Here is an 11466-nt window from a genome sequence, read left to right as displayed (position 1 = left end):
TTTCGTTAGGGTGACTATTTCAAAAATCAGTTCTTTCCTAACTTTTCCAAGAATGACTTTTTTCAAAAATTAATAACTTTTGTACTACAGGACTGATTTAGGTGATCGACAAATCAAATTCAAGCCAGTTACTTGGTCTGTTTGAAAAAATACTACAATTGCAAAAAAATGAATTTTGTTCTCGTGATCATTAATTGTATTTGATTTTTATAGTTGATATGGTCTCGGGACCAAGGACATAATATTTTTTTAAATATTTTTTCCTGAAAGCTGAGGTTTTTTTTACATAACATATCGGAAAATCAGAGATGTGTTATTTTTCATTTTAAAGTTATGATTTTTCGAAGTTAGCATGTCATTTCAGTCTTCGTTCAATATTCCTATGCGGCTAGACTAGATCTATGCGACTAGAATCCAACTTTTTCGCAAGTGTATTTTTTTAAAGAAGACTAGCTTATTGACTTCAATTCAATATGTAGATTATCTGAATCGGTTTAGTAGTTCAAACGTTCTGATTTTTTGAAAAAAGGGGAAAATGATTTTTTCGGACCATCGGTTAACTTTGAAAAATCGTAATGAAAATAGTGAAATCGTAGAAATAGGTGTATTAGAAAAGTCCGTAAACCTAGTGTTAAAGAGGGGGAGGAGTATTGAATCACCATAAAACATTTCTTGCCCCCTAAAACCTCTGCATGCCATTTTGATTCCGTTTGCTTGATTAGTTCTTGAGTTATGCAGAAAGGGCCTGGCCGGATAAGGGAGTAAAAAGTGCCCCTAAACCAAATCACTATCTGTATGGCAAATATTGTGAAGGATATTAAATAAGAAATGTTGGCGGTTTATTTTGAACCCCTATGTGGTTTGACGTAGGATCTATAGTGAAAAACGTACTTTTTCGTTTATTTCACGCCACCCTTAAAAGATCCGAGATAAAAATTTGAAAAAAAAAACCGAATGTGCATCTTACTACGGTGTATCAAGAAAAATTATCAAAAAAAAATTTCATCAAAAATTTTAGTACCAAAAAAAATATTGAAATTTTGAAAATTTTTTTTTTGAGATTTAGAGATTCAGTACTACTCTAATTCATATTTAAATGTCTTTCTACGGCTTTTCTAGATATGTGTGAATTTTTTCAGTGTTGCGCGGTATCAAAAAATATTTTTTTTATATTTCCAAAGAGTGGTCAGGTAAGGGAGTAAAAAGTACCCCAAACCAAATCACTAGCTGTATGGCAAAATATTGTAAAGGATATTAAATAAGAAATTTTGGTGGTTTATTTGAACCCCTATGTGGTTTGACGTAGGATCTATAGTGAAAACGTACTTTTTCGTTTATTTCACGCCATCCTCAATAGATCCGAGATAAAAATTTGAAAAAAATACTGAATGTACATCTTACCACGGCGTATCAAGAAAAATTATCAAAAAAAAAATCATCAAAACTTTTAGTACTAAAAAAAATATTTAAATTCTGAAAAACATTTTTTTGGGATTTAGAGATTCAGTACTACTCTAATTCATATTTGAATGTGCTCTTACGGCTTTTCTAGATTGATAAATATCTTCAAACTGTTTTTTTTCAAATGTCTAAAAATAAAAATAAAATTTAAAAAAATACACAGTACATCCGTAAGAGCACATTTAAATATGAATTAGAGTAGTACTGAATCTCTAAATCCCAAAAAATAAATTTCAAAATTTAAATATATTTTTTAGTACTAAAATTTTTGATGAAATATTTTTTTGATCATTTTTCTTGATACACCGTGGTAAGATGCACATTCAGTATTTTCTTCAAATTTTTATCTCGGATCTTTTGAGGATGGCGTCAAATAATCGAAAAAGTACGTTTTTATGATTATGTTTGTATATTATTATGATAGAATAATAAAACAATAATAAAATAATAATGATAAAAGATACCAGGCCAATCGAAAATTCCAGAAAAAGGTTAAAGTGTTCCCACGATTCCTTTACTGTATTCCACACTTCTGTCAAAATTCCTGTCAGTACTTGTCAAAAGCTTGTCGAATCTATGCCGAGAGAATTCGAAGAGGCACTCAAAATCAAAAGCTAAAAAAGCTAAAAAACGACATATTGACAGCCATAAACCCTCAAGAATTTATGAACATATCTTTTGTGAATTTTTTTTTTTTTGTAACGATTATAATTTTTATTTTAATTTGTCACTATTATTTTTTCCGTATATACAAGAAAAATCATGATTCCAAGAGACAATTGATGAATTTCATCAATATGATTTTCGCTGTTTTAATCCTTTGTGCTCGGAATTATTTTAACTTGAAAAAGTAGTGATGTATAATTTTGTGAGATTATATGCAGGATAACAATGTTTCTAATGTGTTGTTTTCATATAAAAAATATATGCTGTAATTTGTATGATATCTTTTGAAACAGTCTCAAAAATGCAGTCCAGGTGTTTACACATATCACAAAAATAATTAGTTTTGTGTCTTCCGCCTTTTATCTTTCTGTTTGACATACAGAACAATGCCTTTCGCTGCAATACATCAAGTATTCCATCAAGCCTTTCCTCAAGCATGGGTGACTTTAACTTTTGATTATACTGAGTATCGATATGTACTATTCATAGGAGCACCGTTTGGATTCGTGAACAGATTCAATAGACATAAAAATTCTTCTAGAAAAAGTGTCGTAAATTCAATCCTAAGGCGCTCCATTGATCGATTGGCATTTTTCAAGGCTAAATCCGAATGAACTTTGTAGTTTAAAGCCTCCATAAAAATATCAATCAATCAGTCAGCAGTCGAATAGAAGACGACACATTACGCAGAATTGTTACATGAAAGGAGAGCAAGAGAGAATTCTACCATCGAAAACTCGGAATCAAGATCGCACCTATCTTGTGGTATATCTCGAATAATTCTTTGCACTGGAGCGGAATCGGGACAAACCATCGATGTGAATATTCCTCGCTTTCATTGGATGAAGAGCATACCACATACCAATGAAGTGAACAATGTGAAGCGGTTGTAAATGCCACAGAACACGTGTTACCTCAGCAAATGTAACACTGCTTTAACGCCTTGCATATACAATGATTCGCCTCTAATTGAACATCTAGATAATTGGACAGACCAACCTGAGTAGGACATTTTCGTCTCTAATTGGACATTTTTGTAAACGTCCTTCGTGCAAGTTTCTACAACACGATAAATGTTTGGAGTTATTCGTCGAAGGCCTCCCAATCCATGGTGGGATGGCCAGTGTTCCAAGCTTTATGGAGATAAATCGAATGCATTTAAAGCTTTTCGGAAACGTGGAACCATTGAGAATTTTCAAACGTATTTGGACCTTGAAAATCAATTTAAAAACTTGATCAAAGGGAAAAAAACGTGCTTATTGGCGACATTTCGTGGGAGGTTTATCACGAGAAACGTCAATGAAAAAATTATGGAAAGTGGCTCGAAACATGAGAAATCGCTCTTCATCCAATGAAAGCGAGGAATATTCACATCGATGGTTTGTCCCGATTCCGCTCCAGTGCAAAGAATTATTCGAGATATACCACAAGATAGGTGCGATCTTGATTCCGAGTTTTCGATGGTAGAATTCTCTCTTGCTCTCCTTTCATGTAACAATTCTGCTCCGGGATCGGATAGAATTAAGTTCAACTTGTTGAAAAACCTCCCTGATGTGGCGAAACATCGCTTGTTGAATTTATTCAATCGGTTTCTGGAACATAATATTGTTCCGGATGATTGGAGACAAGTACGAGTTATAGCTATTCAAAAACCCGGAAAACCCGCGTCCGACTTCAATTCGTACCGCCCAATAGCAATGCTGTCTTGTATACGGAAATTGTTGGAGAAAATGATCTTGTTTCGCCTTGATCGATGGGTTGAAACGAATGGCCTACTCTCAGATACACAATATGGGTTCCGCAGGGGCAAGGGGACGAATGATTGTCTTGCGTTGCTTTCTTCAGAAATTCAAATGGCTTACGCCGGAAAAAAACAAATGGCTTCAGTATTCTTGGACATAAAGGGGGCCTTTGATTCAGTTTCAATAGAGGTCCTGTCAGACAAATTACACTCTCGGGGTCTGCCGCCTCTATTGAATAATATGTTATATAACTTGCTTTGTGAGAAACATTTGAATTTTTCTCACGGGGATTCGACAGTAAGTCGGGTCTCTTACATGGGACTCCCCCAGGGCTCATGTTTAAGCCCCCTTTTGTACAACTTCTACGTAAGCGACATTGACAATTGCCTTACACAAAATTGCAGCCTAAGACAACTTGCAGATGATGGAGTGGTGTCTGTCGTAGGATCAAACGAATCCGACCTGCAAGAATCCTTACAAGATACTTTGAACAATTTTTCAACCTGGGCCATTGGGCTAGGGATCGAATTCTCCACGGAGAAAACAGAGATGGTGGTTTTTTCTAGGAAGCATAGACCAGCAAAACCAAAGCTTCAACTTTTGGGTAAACCGATCACTCATGCTATGTCATTCAAGTATCTTGGGGTTTGGTTCGACTCCAAATGTACTTGGGGGGCCCATATTAGGTATCTGAGTAAAAAATGTCAACAAAGAATAAACTTTCTTCGTACAATTACCGGCACCTGGTGGGGAGCCCATCCCGAAGATCTTATAATGTTGTATCGAACAACTATTCTCTCAGTGATGGAGTATGGCAGTTTCTGTTTTCAATCAGCTGCCAAAACACACCTTATTAAACTCGAGCGAATTCAGTATCTTTGTCTCCGTATCGCGTTGGGATGTATGCCCTCAACGCATACCATGAGTCTCGAGGTTTTGGCAGGCCTACTCCCACTAAAAGATCGCTTCAATTTATTATCTCTTCGGTTCCTCATCCGGTGTAAGGTTATGAACCCATTGGTGATCGGAAATTTTGAGCAGCTTATCGAGCTAAATTTTCATTCAGGATTCATGAGCTCATATCATGAATTCATCTCCATGCAGGTTGATCCTTCTTCGTATACTCCCAACCGTGTTTGTTTTCCTGACTACATCAATTCCTCTGTACATTTTGATCTGTTCATGAAGGAGAAAATCCATGGAATTCCAGATTATCATCGATCGGGGATCATTCCTACGATCTTCAATGCAAAGTATGGGCGTGTCAATTGTGATAATATGTACTTTACTGATGGGTCCGCTATGAATGAGTCCACAGGATTTGGAGTGTTCAACGAAATTTTTAGCACCTCCCACAGTCTTCAGAATCCTTGCTCTGTGTATATTGCTGAATTGGCAGCAATACATTGGGCGCTGGACAGCGTCGCCTCACGACCTGTTGAACACTATTACATTGTAACGGATAGTCTTAGCTCTGTCGAAGCTATCCGTTCAGTGAGGCCGGAAAAGCACTCGCCGTACTTCCTTGAGAGAATACGAGAAATTTTGAGTGCTTTATCCAGACGCTGTTATGTCATTACCTTTGTCTGGGTCCCTTCACATTGCTCAATTCCGGGTAACGAGAGGGCTGACTCATTGGCAAAGGTAGGTGCAATTGAAGGCGATATTTATCAGCGTCAAATCGCCTTCAATTAATTTTACTCTTTAGTCCGTAAAAATACCATCGCTAACTGGCAACGCAAATGGAACGAAGATGAATTGGGCCGGTGGCTCCACTCGATTATCCCTAAGGTTAGCCTCAAACCATGGTTCAAAAGTCTGGACTTGAGTCGGGACTTTATTCGCACCTTCTCCCGACTCATGTCCAATCACTGTTCGTTAGATGCGCTACTCTTTCGTATTAATCTTGCCGACAACAATCTTTGTGTTTGTGGCCAAGGTATCTTGTCGCCAGATCGAATTTAGTAGTCACCCTTCGGGCCCGAGGAAGGCATCCCATGATGCCGGTGAGAGACGTGTTGGCTCGGTTAGACCTTGATTACATGTCCCAAATATATGTATTCCTTAAAGCTATCGATCTTCGTGTGTGATTGTCCTTATACCCTTAGTTTTTCCTTTTCCTTTTCCTTTGTGAGAGATCGGATCCCTTTCTTAAGAATAAGATGAAATGTAAATACATATTAGATATAAGATAGGTTTAAGAATTGAGTGTGATGAGTGTGATTGAGAGTGTGAGCAGAGAAGAGAAGTGGAACATGAGAGAAAAAAGTGGCAACGATTTGTGGCAAGAAAATGTAAACAGTGAAAAAATTGACAGATGGTTTACGCTCTAAAAATTGAACATAATGTTAAGATGTTTCTAAAACGGTGGGAGACGTCATATATAAGGTGGGAGGTTCGTATAAAATGTTATTAATGTTAGCATCATCATGATAAACACGGCGAATGGAATAGAAATAATTACGAACTGAAAATTGAATAAAATATATATATATATATATATATATATATATATATATATATATATATATATATATACGCTGAAAGTGCTGTAGACAAATATGTTAATGCATTTTTATCGGTTTATGTATAATGTTGTTAATATTTGCATTATCAAAATATACCCATATGTATTGTAATCATAACTTGCTCTGCTATTCATAACAACATTCATGATCGTATTCCACCAATGATGACAAATGTCTAGGTAATGTATGTACGCTTAAAAAACAAATATGATGAATTTCATTTTTTTCAGTTTCGAACACACCTCGTAAAAGCCATTTTTATTTCTTTTTAAATACCCTCTGTTGGTATTGTATCTAGAATTTAAAAGGTAATGAAACGTTAACATCAATTAGTTTCTAGTATTCAGCTATTTAGTTGCCGGAGAAATGACCACAAACTATATTTTTTTAGTGTTATATATATTTTATGCCAAACCGATATAGTTGTTCTCAGATTTTCGTGTAAAATGGGAAGTTTTGTTCCTTTTCGCAAAATATTACAACCCATTCCATTTCAAATAACTTTTTGCACAAATTCATATCTTTTGAACTACTAAACTGATTCAGGTGATCGACATATCAAATTGGCCAGTTAGCTAGTCTTTTTTGATAAAATACTGCACTTGCAAAAAAAATAATTTTGTTTTCTTAATTATTGATCGTATTTGATCTTTATAGTTTTCATCGTCTAAGGGCGCCTATTTTTTTATATTTTTCTCGAAAGCTGAGAATTTTTTAGATAACATATCCAAAAATGTGTTCTTCGTTTTTAAATTATGATTTTTCAAATTTAACCGATGGTTCAAAAAATCATTTTTCTTCTTTTTTTCCAAAAAATTACGTTTTTCAAATATTCATAACTTTTGATCTACAGAACCGATTCAGATAATCGACATAGTTTATTGAAGTCAATAATTTCACACTTTCAAAAGGGGAATTTTATTTGCATATATATATATATATATAAAACTTAAGTTTTACATATGTTTGGAAGGGTTTTTAAAAAAAACTAACTAAATACTAAGGATGGAGAACGGATCAATTCAAACTGCACTGATTGAAGGTCTAAACTGTAATGTTCATCTTTATTATTTTCGAAGCCTAACTGCCCTGCCAAAACTGATTACTTAGCACCAGACAACGATGGCACGTTGGCGGTGTCAAATACCGCGGCTGCATTCTTGCTGGTTCCAGTAAATCGCGCTGGCAGTACACGCGTGTCCGATATCGCTGACCACGTTGTTCCGCTGTTAGATGTTGGATTGGTTCCGATAGCGGTTGGGTCCGCTAGGGTGGTTCCGTGTTTAACTTCTCCCCCCTTAAGTGTTGTTCGTCCCGAACAATTTCCTCTTTGTAGTTCCTTCCAATATTTGATGATACTGATGGTTAGCATTACAAACATGAGAATTATAATTGTGCTGAGCGATCCAAATCCAAGCTGGTACTTAAAGTCCACTGTTTCCAAGTGTTGTCTGTTTTTCAAATTGAGGTCGTGTAACTCTGAAAGGTTCACGTGTCGTTCCACATGCAACGTTTTTATGTTTGTGAGTTGCATTGGTATTATTGATGGGTGTTCAAATTTGAACTCATAATTCTCGTAAAGTTCGTTTTTAATGTACAACGAACAATTTTGAAAAGTTACGAGATGAATTCCGGCCAAAGTTCCGGGTTCTGAGCTACAGGTGCCATTGATAGTTACGTTTTGATGAACGGTTAACACCAATAAGGTTCCTGGAGCGATTGTTCTTATTTCTGCTGATGGTGGAGTTTCTGATGAAGGACATTGTCCTTGTCGTCCTTTTAGGAGTGGAGCTTCGCAGGGGTTATCGCTGATTTCGACTAATTGTTTCCTCTCGCATATTGTAATTTGGTTGTTCTCTTTGCATTCGGAAGTGATGGCAAAGATCTGTTCTTTGTTGATGAAAACTCGGTTGTATGTTAGCTTTACTGTATGGTTGAATAATGGTAATGGTTCGATGATGACTTTCTCGTAAGTTGTGGGTTGGAACCGTGGGATGTTTACGCAAATGATGATTGATGGGCCTTTGTAGATTGTGGATGTCGTCAAGAATGCGCTGGTGTCGTCCAGGTGTTGAATTTTGAGTCCCTGATCTTTCATCTCTTGTATTATAATTTCCATTTCTTTGGGTGTGAGTATGAATTTACTGATGATATTTATTTTTGACAACATTATAGCGTATTCGATTGATTTCATACTTTCTAAAAATGTATCTAACTGGAATGCTATGGATATTTTTTTGGTTTTCAGATAACAAATAGTTGTCGTTTTTTAATATTGTGTTCATAATATTCTGGTGGTTTCTGATCTCCTTGTTTATTAGATTCAACCTGTTTTCGAATTTTGAATTGATTTTGATTTGCCGGTTGTTTTGTTTTACAAAGGTATTTCCTGTTTCTCTAATTTCGTTTAAATTGTTATTGATTACTCTTAAGTCTTCTGCATCTAGGTTTCCTGTAATATACTTAATCGTAGTTCCTAATATATCGATAGATCTTCTATTTCTGATGTAGTGTAGTGGATGTAGTGTGTTAAAAATAACTTTTATTTCTCTAAATTTCATCTTAATTATTTGTGCTAATTCGTTTGTTGAGTTTGGCATTTGACTGATTAAATTTTCTATGATGGAGATCGAAATTTCAAATTGAGAAAAATCTATGACATGTAATAATCTATCATATCCGGAAACTATCTTTCCCTCCCCCCTTTTAAGGATCAACGCTCCTGCGTTGTTTGTGATATCGTGGATCTGAATGGATTGTGGTTGGGATAAGGATGTAAACGTGAGGATGAGGAATAATAGAGATGTCCTTGTTGGCTGATTCATCATCGTTCTGTTTTTTCTCGGACGTCACGATATCTTCTTTTTTCTTATCTTCACTTAATTTCTTTTAGGTTATTTTATTTTTTGTTAATTATTTCACTTGATTGATATTTTTATTTCGATATTTATTTTTAATTTATTAACTATCACTAAATAAACGTGTGATTATCAAACGTTGGTTCAGCGGATTTTTGAAAGGTTCTCTACACTATTCGCACGATATTCGTTCGCGGAAGTTTAACAACGATAGAAAGCACTTTCTCGAATCCTACCGACTGCGCCACTTAAGTTTTACATATGTTTGGAAGGGTTTTTAAAAAAAACTAACTAAATACTAAGGATGGAGAACGGATCAATTCAAACCGCACTGATTGAAGGTCTAAACTGTAATGTTCATCTTTATTATTTTCGAAGCCTAACTGCCCTGCCAAAACTGATAACTTAGCACCAGACAACGATGGCACGTTGGCGGTGTCAAATACCGCGGCTGCATTCTTGCTGGTTCCAGTAAATCGCGCTGGCAGTACACGCGTGTCCGATATCGCTGACCACGTTGTTCCGCTGTTAGATGTTGGAGTGGTTCCGATAGCGGTTGGGTCCGCTAGGGTGGTTCCGTGTTTAACTTATATATATATATATATATATATATATATATATATATATATATATATATATATATATATATATATATATATATATTTTAATGTGTTAAGTAAAAAATCCTCAGATTTTAAGAAAAATATAAAAAGTATAGCGCCCTTTGTCCCGAAACCATGAGCAATATTTTCCCAAAAAATTCTAGCTCATTGGCTTTAATTTGATATATCGATCATCTCGGTTAAAATTATAACTCCAAAAAGAAAAAAAGAACACATCTGATTTTTGAGTAAAAAATGTAAATGTGCAAAAAATCCTCAGTTTTCAAGGAAAAATATAGAACATTATAGCACCTTTGGTGCCGAAACCATGTAAACAATAAAAAAATGGAAACAATCAATAATTACGAAAACAAAACTAAAATTTCTTGAAAGTTTGATATTTTTCCAAAAAAGACTAGCTAATTAACTTCAATTTGATGTGTCAATCATCTTAATCGGCTTAGTGGTTCAAAAGTTATGAGTTTTTGATAAAAGTAATTTTTGGGAAAAGTTAAAAAAATGGAATCACCCAAAAAAAATAATACAGGTTCAATGTTTTACCACAACGAAACCAAGCTACCAATTTTCACGGAAATCTGAAACTCACTATATCGGTTTGGCATGGAATGGCTGAAGTAATACTGCAATAGTTCACAAATTTCAAAGTTCGAGTTTTTCTTGTTGTTTTTCATGTCTTTGATGTGATATAATTCATTTTATATTTGTATATATATTTATATATATATATTTAAACGAAATCATTTGTCAAACAAATTGCAAAACTAAAAACTTTTATACTGTGCCTTAATTTTTTGGGTGTAACATTCAAGGACCCTTCAATAAAAATGGCATTGAAACAACAGAGTAAAACTGACATACAATTATGACGGATGGCTACTTTTTGATTGGCGCGTGCTCCAACTAGCAAACCGCCAATTAAAAAGCACTCCAACTAAAAAAGCGCCAATAAGCGAATGTGTACTGTAAAACTGTAAAAAAATATATAAAAAATATACAATCGAAGACTCTTTGTGTCGTTTATGAGTTTGTAATAATGAAGCAAAGGTAATAATGGATTTTTAATAACCATCTCAAAAAAATATTGAAAAAAAACATTCCATTTTTAATTTCTCTTTCAATTTTGATAAAATTGCACTGAATAGTTGAAGAAGAGCAATATTAATATTTGAATAAACTTATGTAATTATAAATATGTTTATATAAACCTTCCCATCTTATAATTCATCATTAAAGACCTTGCGTCAAGACAGCTAGAAATCCATACACTCTCAAATCAAGTGTGCCTGAAAAAATTATATTCTTCACGTAAACAAGCGATGAAAATGTGGACACTTTTTAGTCAGTGAATTGTATGGAGTTCCACTGCTGTGGTGTGAGTGTGATCATTGTCAACATATCCTCATATCCCCTCCTTTTCCTGAAGAAAATATGTCACCCTTCTAAACTCGAGTTGACCGCGAGTAATCGGTTTCCTATATTATTAACATTAGAATTAAGGAAAAATGTATATATACTAGTAACAATACAGTAAGGAGTTCGGCTCCTTTAAACGTATGTAACTGAGCCTGTAAAAATAAACGATTTGAAT

The 11466-nt window shown here is 34.7% G+C and overlaps 1 protein-coding gene across 1 annotated transcript in view; it reads right to left on the bottom strand.

The window, feature by feature from the left end:
* LOC129773215 (uncharacterized) overlaps positions 1-11466 on the bottom strand; it is a 47135-nt gene that overhangs the window by 6988 nt on the left and 28681 nt on the right. The gene's annotated exons all lie outside the window — the stretch shown is intronic.

The sequence above is a fragment of the Toxorhynchites rutilus genome, chromosome 1, assembly GCF_029784135.1.
Source record: "Toxorhynchites rutilus septentrionalis strain SRP chromosome 1, ASM2978413v1, whole genome shotgun sequence".
Classification (NCBI taxonomy): domain Eukaryota; kingdom Metazoa; phylum Arthropoda; class Insecta; order Diptera; family Culicidae; genus Toxorhynchites; species Toxorhynchites rutilus.
The sequence above is the reverse complement of the archived record's forward strand: the minus strand, read 5'-3'. Positions and strand labels throughout refer to the sequence as shown.